This window comes from Dipteris shenzhenensis, chromosome 15 (assembly GCF_047967505.1).
Source record: "Dipteris shenzhenensis isolate YYH24624 ecotype China chromosome 15, Dip_SZ_1.0, whole genome shotgun sequence".
Classification (NCBI taxonomy): Eukaryota; Viridiplantae; Streptophyta; class Polypodiopsida; order Gleicheniales; family Dipteridaceae; genus Dipteris; species Dipteris shenzhenensis.
This window is the reverse complement of record NC_141610.1, coordinates 38269735-38288199: the sequence shown is the minus strand read 5'-3', so window position 1 is coordinate 38288199 and position 18465 is coordinate 38269735.

Sequence of the window (18465 nt, the reverse complement as noted above, 5' to 3'; positions counted from 1 at the left end):
GATGACATAGAAGACTAGGGTGTTCTGCACCCACCAAAATTTGTGTGACTCTCTCTTTTGACTCTCCCTCTCTCTCACCTTCTTCTATTCTGCTTCCATTGTTGAGATCTCTCAAGGAGGACATAAAGTTCCTCTAGTAGCCACTTTATTGCCATATGGCATAATATTATCTACACCCTATGTGCCATTTGGGAGCACAGGACTTTGGATTCAAAAGCGACCATCGAAAGGCAGAATTGTTTCTATAAGGCATGGCCTACATGCATATTCTTTATCCTCACCACAAGAGCTATTCGCTAGATGTATAAAATGGAACCTTGGTTGTTAGCCTCTATGGTTTCGTTTGGTGACAACCAAGTTTTGTTTATTTCCCATGGTTAGCACCTTTTGGTCTTGCTAATTTGTTTGGTGGTTATTTCAAAGCATTGATAGAATTTACCTTTTCTCTTGTTTCTTTAAAAAACGTATTTGATTTTGAATGGACTACTACTAAATTTGACTTGGCAATGAAAGAGATAGCTACTAGTAGGCAATAGGAAGCATTTGTAGTTGAGCATGGGGAAATACCATATCAACTTGTGAGAATCTAAATCTAGTTTATGCACTACCTATATGATCTCTCCATGTAGCCTACTAGCAATGAAGGTTTTGAATTCAAGTTTCCCTTTTGCATGAAACTTTGAAGCTATCTCTTTGGCCTTAACTTAGTTGGAGTATAGCACATTTTTGCCTAAGAAAAATCAATTGAATGTCTCAATTGTGAAATAAAGGCCTTTCACCTTAGCTTAAATTGTATGCATGGAATAATTTCTTCATATTAAGGGCCTTTAGAATAGATATATGGGAAGTATAGAAGAGAAAACTAACGGAGGAAATAGGTAAGACCCATTTAGGAGGTTGAACTTCTCACTTTAAATAGCTATACATGAAGCTTACACATGCATGGGTTTTGACATCATGCGAGTAAGTTTTTATGATAGTTTGGGAGTTTTGCGAGTTTTCTCTATGTTAGGTTTATAGCTAGTGGCTAGCTTAATCCTTGCATATAATAGAGTAAATTTAATTAGTAAAACTCTAAATGGAAACCATAGTATTATTAGGTGATAAATTGTATTTCTCATGATTATTGCATGCAATAAAGTTTTGAAACAACAAAAAAAAAGCCATTCTTAGTGTGAAATAAGAAACCTCCCAACAAACTTAATGGTTCAAGAAAGACAAAGTATCTGAGTGCTATTGCAACACTACATGGAAAAGCCTAGACAATGTCCATGTCTACTCCAATAGTTCATCTTCAAAATCATTATCCCCCAATGCAATCTCCTCTAAAAACACTTAACAATTTCTCTTCTTTGCCAACAGTGTAACATCTACTTCAGGTATGTAACATTGGTACCCGTTTTAAGATTCCCTAAGAAAATTTATTAAAATTATTACTTTTTAAATAAGGTCATATTTTGCATAGTGAAATTTTCAAAACTTTTAAAATCCTATCAATTTTGGTACAATATGTGTTTGTGCAAGCCATTAAAGCTTAAGATTGTCCATAAGAAGGGGATGTTAAATTACGCAATGCAGTGGAAGAGAAACTGAAAAAAGAATAGAGAGTACACAGCAAACTGGAAATGAACAAAATTTTCCTTCAATACTGATGTAGTACAGATGATGGCTCCATCCACCCGTGTGCTCCCACAGTGGAGCTTAGATGGCGATCTAGACAGATACTAGGTGAAGAGCTACTAGCTGGAAGATCTCTGCTGGAAGATCTGATTTGGTGCAATGGACTGGGGAGGTCGCCTCTTTATAGCTATGAGGGCGGTAGTCGGATCAACATAGTCAGTGGAACTGACCAGTCAACCTAGTTGGTGGAGCCGACTAGTCGTCCATGGAATATTTAGGGAATATTCCCTATACCATCGCCTTGGGGGTTCTCGCCCCTGAACCCCCATCAGGGGGGCCGCTAGCCCCCTTGGGACCCCCCAGCTGGGCCAGCTAGCCCCCAAGCCCCAGCAAGAATAAGGGGCTTCCACACAATCACCTTTCTACCATCAACGGTCTCATTGATAGACCTCATCTGACATGCAAGTCAAGATCCATCCAAGTGTCCCGGGCTCACACATGGCTTCTCCTCATATGGGGGCCTTACAACTTGAGCACCTTGGACCACTGGTGGTTACCAGGAGGGTGGGGCATTGAGCATATCTAACAGGGGAGCACTTCTGAGATTGATCCCTTGGGTGTTGCCCTGAGCTACCCCTACAAAGCCAATGAAGAAGAGCAAGAGAAAAGTGACTTTCTCCTCTTACCAAGTCAAATCTATTTGCCTTTGGTGGTCAACAAAGAGGTTTCATTAACCCTAAATTGTGTTCATAGAGACTCCTTGTACTAGAATAATTCCTGTTAGAGTTAGCTCAAATGTCCACCTCTCATGTAACCCACCAATATTCTGTGTACCCAATGTTGTAAGGCCCCCATATGAGGAGAAGCCATGATGGGTATCAGATATTGGGAGGGATCCCCAGTTTAGACACTGGAAGGGGTCTTAGAGTAGACCAGATGGTTATGAGACGGCTTAGGAGCCAAGAGTAGATACCCGTCTGCAAAAAGGGGGGGTTCGAGGGGGCGATAGCCCCCCCGATAGCAGGGGGTTCGGGGGGCGCAGGCCCCCGGTGGGGGTCTGGGGGCAAAGCCCCTAGCGGCAGGGTCCGGGGGCTGCCGGTAGCCCCAGGCCCGACGGTATGACCTATGCGCGATCCTTCATCTGCCCACCGGCATGTTTTCTGAAGGGTCGGCTGGTCTTCCAGGCCGACTGTCTATTAGGCCGACTGCCTATTACAGGGCCGACCGTCAACCACTTATACTATATAAGTGGCCACCCCCTATCATCAGATCACCAGTTCTTCATGCTCATAGTCCTCCGTCCAGCATCTGTCTAGATCACCATCGAAGCTCTGTCTGTAGAGCGCACGGGTGGACAGCCAACCATCAGTTGTATCAGCAGTTTGGTATATCAGAATTTTTGTATTCTCTCCAGCTTTCCATCGTGTACTTGCGTTTTGTTGTTATCTTCCGCTGCGTACTATTTTCTTACAATTCCTAGACGAGGAGCCCGAGGCACATGCTACCCACCAATACTAGGCCTAGGAATAGGTAGTTTGTTGAGTTTATGGAAAAAAATCTTTTGTCTTATCTGGTAAGGGGTTTCCTTTTGAAAGAGTGTGAGAGGAATTCTCAATGTTGTGGCATTATAAAGTCAATGATATTCAATGAAAATGATAATACCTCTATCACTTTCAATTTGGCCACCAAAGCTGAGGCTCCACCAATGCATCTCTTGTTGAGAGTTGTGGTGCCATGAGCACTTGTAGAGCAAAGGTATGAGCAAAGGATAAGCTGCCACATGGCATGGAGGAGATATCCCACATGTGAGCAAGCAAATGGATGTAAGTACCCTCACCTATAAAAGGGAGGTTCATTTGAAGTAATATCAATCAAGCACTTTGCACTATCTCAAGATTCTCTTTATGAGTCCAAGCTAATCTATCTTGGAACCTAATTGACTTGAGATACATGTCATGAGCACTCTCTTCATCATGTTTCCACATAGGTTCCATCCACCTTAGAGCGCTCCATAGATCCTGAGGCACACATGTTTTGTCATGGTATCAGAGCTTAGGTCTAGTCTCCTAGATTAGTTGTAGGTTGCCTTAGGAGCACGTGTTTTGTCATAGGTTAGTTTTAGTTTTAGATTGAGAGCAAATTTCCGTCCATTGATTCCTTCCATTGCATTGAGGGAATTCCGTCATTGAGAGAGATTTTCCATCCCCATTGTTCTTATGAGAAAAAGATAGGGAGAGAGGATTAGAAATCTGATTTTGAGAGAAAGGTAGGCTTTAGAGGATTCTATCAAGGAGAGCAGTGCCTCTGACGAAACGACCTTCTAAGCTGAGTCTACAACCAAGGCTCCAAGACTCCAGCTATGCCTACAACGACTACACGAGCAGCCCATGCTCACGCTCCATAGTCTTCAACAGCGCTCCTCTATGCTAGCAACGACCTAGCCACAGTGGACTGGCAGCTCCATTCAGCGCACCTCGAGCGACTAAACGAATGCCCAAAGCTTCATATGCCTTGCAACAAACGTTTCTGCCAGCAGCGCGGCCTCTCTCTATCTGCCTTCTACACAGTGTTGGTCGACCAACGACCTCCATCGACGAAACCTCTGCATCGACCTCCAGAAGCTCCCTGCAGCCAGTCGCCAATGCACTACCTACAACCACGACCCTGCAACAGCCACGGCCGAACTGCACCATCAGCGCGACGAGCTTCTGCCATAGCTGCCAAGCAGCGCCATGCCATAGCTTCAGATTTGCAGCGGACTCTACAATGACTCAGGTTACTAATTGTGGGATATGAAGCTCCTCCAAACAAGCTTCCGGCGCTTCCTCAGAGACTCGATTGCCTTCGCATGAGGAAAAACCCAACCATGCACCCTCGAAATGACGACGACCCTTGCGGCTTGTTGCAAAGCACCACGTCGCCATAGCCATCTTCATCGTCGCCACGCCATTCTGTCGACCTCTCGCCGTCGTCGCAGAAGCTTCAAAGATCTCCTTCTTCCTTCTCCAAGGTCTCAAATAACTGCCACGTGGCAGGATAAAAATTAACTATAGTTAAATTTAACTTAGTTTGGTTTGGTTAAGTAAACCCAAGTCTGGTCCATTCAACCCACACTAAACCATGGTTAGTCTTAGGTTCAGGATTAGTTAAGTGCCACCTAAGCACCCAGCACCCTTGCTAAGCACAGTCTTGCAAGCTGCATGTGAACAGCCCCTGTGCCACATCATCAAAGGCCCCTCTTCTTCACAAAAGCTTCAACAAGCCATAACTTGCAATCTAGGAAGAATTTGCACACGCTCCAAAAAGGAAAAGTGATCGTCTTTTCAAGCTCCACGCGCCTGTTAAGTCAGATTCAATGTATGCAATTAGACACTGCCAATATTGAAAGAATTCAATTGGTAAGACCTTTGCAACAATTGGAAAAGCAAAGCATGAATGCAAACATCGATGTAAAAAGCATGCCAAAAGCACAAGTGTATGAGATGACCATAGCCCGAAGCATGGCATCCACACAAAGCATCAAGGCATATGGTAGAACAAAGCATCATGCAGGTAGCTACACCAAGCAAAGAAGCAAACGAGTCGTCATCAAGCCATGAGCCAAAAGATGACATAAATGGAATGTATTGAAAAGCAAACACCTTGCCAACCTTGCCTATATGTTTTGTAATCAAACCTGACCACCTGAGAGTAGCTATGAAAACACCCAGGGGAGGTATTGACATGTAAAAACCACACTTGACCACCTTAAGTAGCAATGCATGCACTAAGGGGAGGTGATGGAATGTAACTCACATCTGACCACCTTGCAGTAGCCAAAGGATCATGGCACCAAGGGGAGGTGTTGAGAGTTGTGGTGCCATGAGCACTTGTAGAGCAAAGGTATGAGCAAAGGATAAGCTGCCACATGGCATGGAGGAGATATCCCACATGTGAGCAAGCAAATGGATGTAAGTACCCTCACCTATAAAAGGGAGGTTCATTTGAAGTAATATCAATCAAGCACTTTGCACTATCTCAAGATTCTCTTTATGAGTCCAAGCTAATCTATCTTGGAACCTAATTGACTTGAGATACATGTCATGAGCACTCTCTTCATCATGTTTCCACATAGGTTCCATCCACCTTAGAGCGCTCCATAGATCCTGAGGCACACATGTTTTGTCATGGTATCAGAGCTTAGGTCTAGTCTCCTAGATTAGTTGTAGGTTGCCTTAGGAGCACGTGTTTTGTCATAGGTTAGTTTTAGTTTTAGATTGAGAGCAAATTTCCATCCATTGATTCCTTCCATTGCATTGAGGGAATTCCGTCATTGAGAGAGATTTTCCATCCCCATTGTTCTTATGAGAAAAAGATAGGGAGAGAGGATTAGAAATCTGATTTTGAGAGAAAGGTAGGCTTTAGAGGATTCTATCAAGGAGAGCAGTGCCTCTGACGAAACGACCTTCTAAGCTGAGTCTACAACCAAGGCTCCAAGACTCCAGCTATGCCTACAACGACTACACGAGCAGCCCATGCTCACGCTCCATAGTCTTCAACAGCGCTCCTCTATGCTAGCAACGACCTAGCCACAGTGGACTGGCAGCTCCATTCAGCGCACCTCGAGCGACTAAACGAATGCCCAAAGCTTCATATGCCTTGCAACAAACGTTTCTGCCAGCAGCGCGGCCTCTCTCTATCTGCCTTCTACACAGTGTTGGTCGACCAACGACCTCCATCGATGAAACCTCTGCATCGACCTCCAGAAGCTCCCTGCAGCCAGTCGCCAATGCACTACCTACAACCACGACCCTGCAACAGCCACGGCCGAACTGCACCATCAGCGCGACGAGCTTCTGCCATAGCTGCCAAGCAGCGCCATGCCATAGCTTCAGATTTGCAGCGGACTCTACAATGACTCAGGTTACTAATTGTGGGATATGAAGCTCCTCCGAACAAGCTTCCGGCGCTTCCTCAGAGACCCGATTGCCTTCGCATGAGGAAAAACCCAACCATGCACCCTCGAAATGACGACGACCCTTGCGGCTTGTTGCAAAGCACCACGTCGCCATAGCCATCTTCATCGTCGCCACGCCATTCTGTCGACCTCTCGCCGTCGTCGCAGAAGCTTCAAAGATCTCCTTCTTCCTTCTCCAAGGTCTCAGATAACTGCCACGTGGCGGGATAAAAATTAACTATAGTTAAATTTAACTTAGTTTGGTTTGGTTAAGTAAACCCAAGTCTGGTCCATTCAACCCACACTAAACCATGGTTAGTCTTAGGTTCAGGATTAGTTAAGTGCCACCTAAGCACCCAGCACCCTTGCTAAGCACAGTCTTGCAAGCTGCATGTGAACAACCCCTGTGCCACATCATCAAAGGCCCCTCTTCTTCACAAAAGCTTCAACAAGCCATAACTTGCAATCCAGGAAGAATTTGCACACGCTCCAAAAAGGAAAAGTGATCGTCTTTTCAAGCTCCACGTGCCTGTTAAGTCAGATTCAATGTATGCAATTAGACACTACCAATATTGAAAGAATTCAATTGGTAAGACCTTTGCAACAATTGGAAAAGCAAAGCATGAATGCAAACATCGATGTAAAAAGCATGCCAAAAGCACAAGTGTATGAGATGACCATAGCCCGAAGCATGGCATCCACACAAAGCATCAAGGCATATGGTAGAACAAAGCATCATGCAGGTAGCTACACCAAGCAAAGAAGCAAACGAGTCGTCATCAAGCCATGAGCCAAAAGATGACATAAATGGAATGTATTGAAAAGCAAACACCTTGCCAACCTTGCCTATATGTTTTGTAATCAAACCTGACCACCTGAGAGTAGCTATGAAAACACCCAGGGGAGGTATTGACATGTAAAAACCACACTTGACCACCTTAAGTAGCAATGCATGCACTAAGGGGAGGTGATGGAATGTAACTCACATCTGACCACCTTGCAGTAGCCAAAGGATCATGGCACCAAGGGGAGGTGTTGAGAGTTGTGGTGCCATGAGCACTTGTAGAGCAAAGGTATGAGCAAAGGATAAGCTGCCACATGGCATGGAGGAGATATCCCACATGTGAGCAAGCAAATGGATGTAAGTACCCTCACCTATAAAAGGGAGGTTCATTTGAAGTAATATCAATCAAGCACTTTGCACTATCTCAAGATTCTCTTTATGAGTCCAAGCTAATCTATCTTGGAACCTAATTGACTTGAGATACATGTCATGAGCACTCTCTTCATCATGTTTCCACATAGGTTCCATCCACCTTAGAGCGCTCCATAGATCCTGAGGCACACATGTTTTGTCATGGTATCAGAGCTTAGGTCTAGTCTCCTAGATTAGTTGTAGGTTGCCTTAGGAGCACGTGTTTTGTCATAGGTTAGTTTTAGTTTTAGATTGAGAGCAAATTTCCGTCCATTGATTCCTTCCATTGCATTGAGGGAATTCCGTCATTGAGAGAGATTTTCCATCCCCATTGTTCTTATGAGAAAAAGATAGGGAGAGAGGATTAGAAATCTGATTTTGAGAGAAAGGTAGGCTTTAGAGGATTCTATCAAGGAGAGCAGTGCCTCTGACGAAACGACCTTCTAAGCTGAGTCTACAACCAAGGCTCCAAGACTCCAGCTATGCCTACAACGACTACACGAGCAGCCCATGCTCACGCTCCATAGTCTTCAACAGCGCTCCTCTATGCTAGCAATGACCTAGCCACAGTGGACTGGCAGCTCCATTTAGCGCACCTCGAGCGACTAAACGAATGCCCAAAGCTTCATATGCCTTGCAACAAACGTTTCTGCCAGCAGCGCGGCCTCTCTCTATCTGCCTTCTACACAGTGTTGGTCGACCAACGACCTCCATCGACGAAACCTCTGCATCGACCTCCAGAAGCTCCCTGCAGCCAGTCGCCAATGCACTACCTACAACCACGACCCTGCAACAGCCACGGCCGAACTGCACCATCAGCGCGACGAGCTTCTGCCATAGCTGCCAAGCAGCGCCATGCCATAGCTTCAGATTTGCAGCGGACTCTACAATGACTCAGGTTACTAATTGTGGGATATGAAGCTCCTCCGAACAAGCTTCCGGCGCTTCCTCAGAGACCCGATTGCCTTCGCATGAGGAAAAACCCAACCATGCACCCTCGAAATGACGACGACCCTTGCGGCTTGTTGCAAAGCACCACGTCGCCATAGCCATCTTCATCGTCGCCACGCCATTCTGTCGACCTCTCGCCATCGTCGCAGAAGCTTCAAAGATCTCCTTCTTCCTTCTCCAAGGTCTCAGATAACTACCACGTGGCAGGATAAAAATTAACTATAGTTAAATTTAACTTAGTTTGGTTTGGTTAAGTAAACCCAAGTCTGGTCCATTCAACCCACACTAAACCATGGTTAGTCTTAGGTTCAGGATTAGTTAAGTGCCACCTAAGCACCCAGCACCCTTGCTAAGCACAGTCTTGCAAGCTGCATGTGAACAGTCCCTGTGCCACATCATCAAAGGCCCCTCTTCTTCACAAAAGCTTCAACAAGCCATAACTTGCAATCCAGGAAGAATTTGCACACGCTCCAAAAAGGAAAAGTGATCGTCTTTTCAAGCTCCACGCGCCTGTTAAGTCAGATTCAATGTATGCAATTAGACACTGCCAATATTGAAAGAATTCAATTGGTAAGACCTTTGCAACAATTGGAAAAGCAAAGCATGAATGCAAACATCGATGTAAAAAGCATGCCAAAAGCACAAGTGTATGAGATGACCATAGCCCGAAGCATGGCATCCACACAAAGCATCAAGGCATATGGTAGAACAAAGCATCATGCAGGTAGCTACACCAAGCAAAGAAGCAAACGAGTCGTCATCAAGCCATGAGCCAAAAGATGACATAAATGGAATGTATTGAAAAGCAAACACCTTGCCAACCTTGCCTATATGTTTTGTAATCAAACCTGACCACCTGAGAGTAGCTATGAAAACACCCAGGGGAGGTATTGACATGTAAAAACCACACTTGACCACCTTAAGTAGCAATGCATGCACTAAGGGGAGGTGATGGAATGTAACTCACATCTGACCACCTTGCAGTAGCCAAAGGATCATGGCACCAAGGGGAGGTGTTGAGAGTTGTGGTGCCATGAGCACTTGTAGAGCAAAGGTATGAGCAAAGGATAAGCTGCCACATGGCATGGAGGAGATATCCCACATGTGAGCAAGCAAATGGATGTAAGTACCCTCACCTATAAAAGGGAGGTTCATTTGAAGTAATATCAATCAAGCACTTTGCACTATCTCAAGATTCTCTTTATGAGTCCAAGCTAATCTATCTTGGAACCTAATTGACTTGAGATACATGTCATGAGCACTCTCTTCATCATGTTTCCACATAGGTTCCATCCACCTTAGAGCGCTCCATAGATCCTAAGGCACACATGTTTTGTCATCTCTCAATCATTGACATCAATTGTAATTTTGAAAATATTAAAATCTCTAATTCTCACATCAGAATTTGAAGGAGTAAGTAAGGATAGATTCTAATCTCCTACCTAACAGATGCCAATCTCCTACCTAAGCTTATCCCATATATATTACTTCAAGATGCATCCTTGGAATCAAAAGTAAAGAAATTACCATAGGGGGAGAAGAAGATAAGAAAACAAGAAAGCGATGAAGGCATTTAGAAGGGGTCAGTTGAGGAAAGTCTTGAGAGATCAAAGAAAAGACAAAACTAGAATCAATTAGCAGTGGAGGTTGGATCTTCCCCTCTTTTATATGGTTTCAAGGAGCTAGATGACAGCCAGCAAAACACTCTCAAAGGACATTTTTTTTTCAAAACTTGTGGATCCATATGTCAGAACTTTTGAGTTGCAAGTGAGAAAGCTTCATAGGCTCCTTGTTGATCCTGATACTAGAAGGAGACCCCTAGAAGTAAGAGACCCACACCCATTACATGTGGTTGATTTGATGGCAAGGATGAAGATTATTACCTTTGCCAATGTGGTTCCATTTTTGGTGATGTTAGATCCAGCCCATTGCCTTGATAAGGGTAGTTTTGATATCACAAAGACCAAATCATATGATTACTTATCATAGGAGGATGTCACAATGTAGAGGCAAGGAGGTAGTTGTGCATAGAGTACCCTTGATCTTGTGCATTTTAAAATAGATTAGTGTAAGATATATGTAGGCCTCATAAAAGAAGAAGCTGCCCTCCTTGCCTGGGATCATAACACTGACAACGACTATCGATACGAAATGCCTTTCATGTAGAGGATTAGGTTTTTCCATAATGAATATATGGATTTTATGAGGAATAATGATAAGGTAACTTTGGCTTTCAAGGTCGAATTCTGTAGAGAGACTGGCCTCATTTTTTATGAGAGCAAGGTTTTAGATTCCTTAAAGAGTTGTGGCCAATTTTTGAAGACTCTATTAGAAAAAATGAAGATCACATATTGGAGACCTATGCAAGGGATCAAAGATGGAATGGTTGTATTGCCTCCATTTTCTTGAGTGGAGGCAAGAGAACTAAGGTTGGAAGAGATGACTCAATATTTTAAAGAGTAATATCCTTTTCACTTTTTCATAGATGATTTTGATTTTGCATTGTTAGTATCACTGTGTAAGATATATGGGAATAATATGTGTCCCTAAATAAGGTAAAGCTCTCCCCCAAAAAGCTACTTTGGTTGCAATTACACCTTCCTCTAGAGTTCAATTTGAAAATTCATAAAACATATATGAGAATGTAAGAACAAATGATGGTCGAACTCAACATGTGGTCATGGAATCACATTGAATAAGATATCCCATCTCAAGTGCATATGACTCTTTGAAGCCTTGTTTTATAGAATTTAAGAGAATTGTAATACATTATCAAATTTTATGTGAAAATATTGTATAATTAAGACTAAGTATTATCTAACTTTTGTTTTGTTTGTTATGCAAAAAACAAGAGGAAATCTACCAACCTTGAAATAACATGCCCTAGTAATTTTTAGAGCATATTGAAAGTGCGAGGATGGAAAAGGAGTATAATCTTATTATAAAAAAGATAGTAAATTAGCTATATACAACATTCCTTAAGGGTTTAGATTGAGAGAGAGTGTTAATGATACAATAGCTCTATCATAAATAGATAAATTTTGAGGTCTTACTTCAAAGCACACAAATAGGCACCCAATTTGGACCTTCATCATTTTACATTTGATGGCCTGAGCATGATGTGGTAAGTTGGTTGTAACTTTGTCTTATCACCTTTAATATATGTTAGATATTGTTGTGATCTATTTAGATATATTATAATCATTCTTTTTTATTGATTTAGTTAGCAAGGTAAAGACAAATCTCAAATATTTATTTTACAATAATTTCATACATGCTTTTGAGATGATGAGTTTTGAGTACTTTTGCTTCGTGGAGAAGTGTAAAAATAAATAAATTGTGGCCAACCATCAACTAAAGGGCAACATCATGGATAGAATGGAAAGAATCTTGTTAATAATGAGAAACTTGTAATGGTTTAGAGTTCTACTCTTGTATTTGATGTATTCACATTATATATTAGTGTATTCACTTTACATAATCTGATTAGTATGAGTTCCCCTTTCTTTCTTTCATGTGTCATTGCAATTAAGTTTTTCATCATTCTTGGTCAATTATTATTTCCAAACTTTTCTCTTAATAATTTTAAAATATAAAATTGTAATGTTTATTATTAATGTATTAAGTAAGATTGATTTAATTTATTTCACTCTATACTTTTAAAAATTCTAGTTTATCTATTAATATCTTTGTACTTTCATATCATGTGTTTTACTTATTTTCATGGATTGGTAGTTGCTTAAGTTCAAGGTTCGTATCTAAATGTGTAACATCATTTGAAGCCTTGATATTTAAAATTCAAGATTAATAGATCTAGTTGAATGAAGTGTTTCAATTAGAAATTTTATAAAGTATGTAAAATAGAATTTATTTTGTTTTTAGCCTTTCTTGCAAAATGAAAGAGTCATTGATTATCCCACATGCAACATTTCTTTTTTGTTCATACATGTTAAGGCATTAACAATCACGGAAGTTTAGGTGGGGATAACAAGGTGCAAGGCCCATTAGCTACTACTACTAGTTTGGTAGTCAGTTGCTAGCCCACCTTTGTGGGTTCATATGGAAGTCTTCAGACCTTTGTATTCATTCATACATTGATCAGACACTACACAATAGATGGAATTTCCTCTCATAGTCTCCCTGTGTGCACTGTGTATTTCCATTTTGCATGAGTGCCTCCCTTAGTATTCTAATATTTTATATCTAATGATTATCCAAAGTGTCTGCCTCGATAGATGGGAGTGCTACACATTAGTGACCACAATTCAAAGGTGGTGCATTCTTGAGTTTCCATGTTGGCTCCCCAGTGTTCCTACAATGGGATGGTGAGCTGCATGAATCTAAGAGAAGTAGTACCATGCCTATAGAGGTTCAAGCGCAGATCTTACAGAAGTGGAAGGAAGTCCATAGGGGTTAAGATGCTATCCATTCTATGTGGACCAATCCACATGACGAGGCATTTGGTGATCTAAAGTTGGTCGGTGCTCTGATTTGTTTGGTTTGAAACATATAGGAAGAGATTCCTACTCTTTTTGGTCGTAACCTAAAGTCAGTTTTTGTCATGCATGTGCACTTGATCGCAAGGACCGCTAGAGCTGCTAGTGTCAACAATGACACAGTAGAGACACTAACATCAATGAACCATCTTGGAGGAATTTAATGACCAATAGTTTTCAGATAACATCACAAAGAGAGGCAAAGTTACATAGCCTGGTGTGTGAAGGATATCATGGTCTATGGCTGTGATGTAGGTCTCTTTATTTCCCTCCTCTTTCCCTTTTTCTTTCCTCTCTTTATTCCCTCTTCTTTTATCTCTTTCTCTCCTACTCTTCTTAACCTCTTCTCTTTCTCTCTTTTTTTTTCTATTTCTCTCCTCTCTTTTCCTCTCTTTCTCTCCTCTCTTTTCCTCTCTTTCTTTCCCTCCTCTTCTTTCTCTCTTTCTCTTCTCTCTTTTCCTCTATTTCTCTCTTTTTTTCTCTCTTTATCTCTTCTCTTTTCCTCTCTTTTCTCTCCTCTCTTAATTTCTTTCTCTCCTCTCTTGTCCTCCCTTTCTCTCTTCCCTCCTCTCTTCCTCGCTCTCTCTTTTCCCTCTTTCTCTCTTTCTTTCCTCTCTTATTTCCCTCTTCTTCTTTCTTTCTTTCTCTCCTACTCTCTTCCTCACCTACTCTTCTTAACCTCCTCTCTTTTCCTCTCTTTCTCTCTTTTTCTCTCTCTTTCTCCCTAAAGAGGCCAGCAGGGCAAAGGCTCCTCTAGAGCTCGTTCACACGGACCTCTACGGAAAGATGGAGATGGAAGTTTTGGGTGGTTCCTACTACTTCATAACGCTGATCGACAACTACAGTAGAAGGATATGGATATACTTCCTGAAGACTAAAGACGAGGCTTTTAGTAAGTTCAAGGAATGGCATGTAATGGTCGAGAAAGAAACGGGGAGGAAGGTGAAGAAATTGAGATCAGACAGAGGTGGAGAGTTCACATCAACTGAATTCGAAAGTTACTGCAAAAGTCATGGGATCAAGAGGCAGAAACCCCTGCCACATACATCACAGCAAAATGGAGTAGCAGAATGCAAGATGTGCATCATCTATGAAATGGGTAGGAGTATGATGAAAGGGAAAGATTTGCCAAAGCCTTTCTGGGCTGAAGCATGTAACATGACAGTTTACATTCTGAATCATAGCTACATGAAGGCTGTGCACAGGATGACTCCACTGCAGGCCTTTTCTGGTAAGAAACCTTCAGTTGCACATTTCAAAGTTTTTGGATGTGACTGTTTTGTGCATGTCCCTGATGCTAACAGGACCAAATGGGAATCGAAGAGCCAGAAGTGTATTTTCTTGGGCTACAGTGAAGAGGCAAAGGGTTACCATCTCTATAACCCTGTTACCAAGAAGGTAATAGTAAGTCGCGATGTGGTCTTCTCAGAACAGCCGCATCAATTGGAGGAGGATGCTTCCTTCCCAAACAACTAGGACCAGGATATCCATCCAGTACAACCACCAACAGTAGACCGAACTCCCCCAACGGTGCTTGGTAGGATTCAAGATAAAGAAGAGGAAGAAGAGCTTGCAGAACCACAATGGCAACGGCCATTCCCGAAGTGGGTAAAGTAGCTTTTGGATAGCAGAGAACCTCCAGCCATTGAGGAGGAACCATCTAAACACCATCGGTCCAAGAGATTAGAGGAGCAAAGAAGGGCGCAGGAACACTTGGTCAACTATGCTTTGATGACAGAGGTGATCCGTGCTGATGAACCCAAGTTTCTTGAAGAGGCACAGGGTGATGATAGGTGGATAGAGGCTATGCAGGCGGAGTATGGATCCATAATGAAGAACAACACTTGGGACCTTGTGGATCATCCACCAAAACGCAAGGCAATCGGCACCAAGTGGGTGTACAAGACCAAGTACAAGTTCGAGAGCACGTTGGATAAGTACAAGGCTTGGCTCGTGGCAAAAGGATTCGCACAGGTACATGGTTTTGATTATCAGGATACTTTTGCTCCCACAGCTCAATTAACCACAATTTGCAATGTTTTGGCTTTAGCTGCCCAGGGAAGTTGGCCCGTGTTTCAGATGGATGTAAAATCTGCCTTTCTGAATGGAGATCTCAAGGAGGAGGTATACGTGGAACAACCACTAGGTTTTGTGATCCTCGGTTTAGAAGGTAAAGCTGTAAACTAAAGAAGGCACTTTACGGGTTGAAACAGGCCCCACGAGCGTGGTACCAGTGAATTGATGCCTACTTTCCGCAAAATGGGTTCAGGAGGAGCCCATCTGATGCAAATTTGTATATCTTCAGAGAAGGAGGCAAGTGTATGATCATGGTCCTTTATGTGGACGACCTTGTCATAACAGGGAACCATGAAGAGAAGATCTCGGAGACAAAGGATTTTTGTTTGGGGATTGAAGTTTGGCAAGAGCCAAAACAAATCTTCATCTCATAGCTGAAGTATGTTGGAGAGATACTTAAGGCATTTGGCATGGCTGAGTGCAAGACAGTTGGCACCCCTATGGAGGTTGACGTGAAGCTCTCAAATGAGGATTCATCACCACTGGTGGATGAAGCAAAGTACAGAAGGCTTGTGGGCAGGTTGATTTACTTGTACAACACACGGCCAAACATTAGTTTTGTGACTGGTGTACTAAGCAGGTTTTCCAATAAGCCCCGGGAGAACCATTGGAGGGCAGGGATGCGAGTGCTGAAATACATGAAAGGCACACTTGATTGTGGCATCACCTATACCAAGGGCAACATCTTGACCGAATTCTGTGACTCGGATTGGGCAGGAGACGTGGACAGTAGGAGATCAGTGACATGTTACTGTTTCTCACTTGGATCTGGAGCTGTGTCATGGGTCAGCAAGAAGCAACCCACAGTTGCTCTTTCGTCTACCGAGGCTGAGTACAAATTAGCATGCTTTGCTTCTTGTGAGGCAGTATGGTTGAGGAGGATTTTGGGGGACATGGGTGCAGTGCAGAACAAGCCTACACAGTTATCATGTGACAATCAGAGTTGCATGGCGATTGCAAAGAACCCTATGTTCCACGCTCACACAAAACACATTGAGATTCAATATCACTTTGTACGTGAGCTCATCATGGATGGAGAGGTCGACTTGGTGTACTGTCCGACTACAGCAAATGCTGCGGACATCTTCATGAAGGCTCTTGGAAGAGACTTGCTGGACTTCATCGACTTGGCATTGGACCGAAAAAGTAAGTTCATTGAGGGGGGGTGTTAGATATCAATGCTCCACTCTCGTGTAACTACGCGGGAACCAGCTAACTCTAATTGTAAGCCCCCATATGAGGAGAAGGCATATGAGTAGCTCGGTTATCCGGTAGGTCCTGGTTTGGACACCAAATGGGGGCCATGTGTGGCCTGATGGTTGGATAGGGTTGGCACACTGCCAACTAGGCTACATGCAAGTGCGGGAAGGTATCCCATGACTAACCGCACTGAGGGTAGACGGAGCATTTCTTAGGGCAGCCCACTCTCGGGTTGCGGGGCCCTTTATCTCGGATGGCTCTGGGCCGGACGGTCACCGTAGGTCAGTTGCTCTATTTTACGCATCGGGTTTATCGTGTGGTTGGTGGCCTACTTCGGGACCGACTGGCCGTTTTGGGCAGACTGGGTCGGTCACCCAATTGGGTCTAATCGACTATGACTGGTGGCTATATAAGAGCAAGCCCGTGAAGCCCATTTCATCACTGGCTAGCGCACGGTTGGCAGGTAGCACCATCTATTGTATCAGTTCTACAGTAATCAAAATTTTGATTCTCCATACTATCTGCTTTTCTCTCTTGCATACGAGATCCTGCTATCTGTTGAGCATAGACGTTGTATTGTTTTCTTACAAAGGGAAGAAGCCAGCCACCAAGGTACCAAAGCATAAAGATAGTGATGAGGACTCGGATGAAGATAGTTTTGACGACAACTTTGATAAAGAAATAAGTCAAGAATCAGAAGCCAAGGAGGAGAAAAAGGTCAAAGAAGACCTCGAAGGAGGGAATGCTAGCTCGATGGCATTTAAAGGACCTTCAACCAAAAAGTTAGGATGGAGCATTCAATAAATGACTGCAGCTTAAATGAGAACCATTGCCTTAATGACTATGCCTGAAATGAGAAATAGTGCACAATTTGAGTGTCAAACACTCACACCACCACCAATTGCCATTACAATGATTGGGGTCAGTGCATGCAAGGGAGAATGCAATGGCCAACCCTCACAAATCCAAGAGTGGCATATGCCTAGCAAAGACACTTAGATCCACAACAACAATCCTCATTGAGAGGGGGTGGTGGTGGAGAAGGAGGCCATGGTGGTGGGCATGGAGGCAGTGGTAGCCATGGAGTGAATTTCCCAAAGAATTGCCCATTTTATTTGGGAGAGGGGTACTAGAGGAATGAGTTTCTAGAGGCCTAGGATTATGATCACCAGAAGGTGAAGAGGTAGAAGATGGTTAGCAAGATGCCCAACACATCCATGGTGCAAATTGTGGATGATGACCTAGTGATGGATTCGAAAGTCAAGGTAATCACTAGTTTGGGAAAGAAGATACATGGCTCTACCGCATCATAGAGTTCCTTACTCCAATGGTATATTTAGGAGAAATTGTAGGGACAAGTGGTGGATTGGGTTAAAGAGGCTACCCTACCTATGGTGGTACCAATACGAATGATGAAGTAGATCTGAGCTGAAGAGTGTAGTTGGCAGAGCCTTCCATGTCAATTCAAGAAAAACTAGTTTAGAGTGGGAGTGGGGTTCAACCTCCATAGAGTTTAGGGCTGCAGACTATAGTGCAAAGCCTCCCACATTAAGCAAAACCAATTCAGAGTGGGAGTGGGGTTCAACCTTCACGGGATGTTCCAAGACGACTTGAATCATCCAAGACCACAATCAAAGGAAAATCAACTACGAATGTGAGCAAGGTTGTTTTCGTAGTGGGCAAGGTTTTGGAGCTTAGAGTGGAGTCTCTACTGAATGCACCCATTTAGATTTCTCTAGGGCGGTTGTTGTTGCTGGTACCACAATTTCACAAGAAACTTATCTAGTCTCTTTGAGAATAGAGTCAGTGTTCCCAGACGTAGGTGTATTCAAGGAAGCATCAACACCAACTCCCCCATTCCACTCATCAACATGCAAGTTCCGGTCATATTAGCCCAAGGCACAAGACCACAAATTTTCCCAAGTGATGATTAATGGACTTTTGGGAGTAAATATTGTCACCCTCAAGACCTGCTAAGATATACAGGGTGG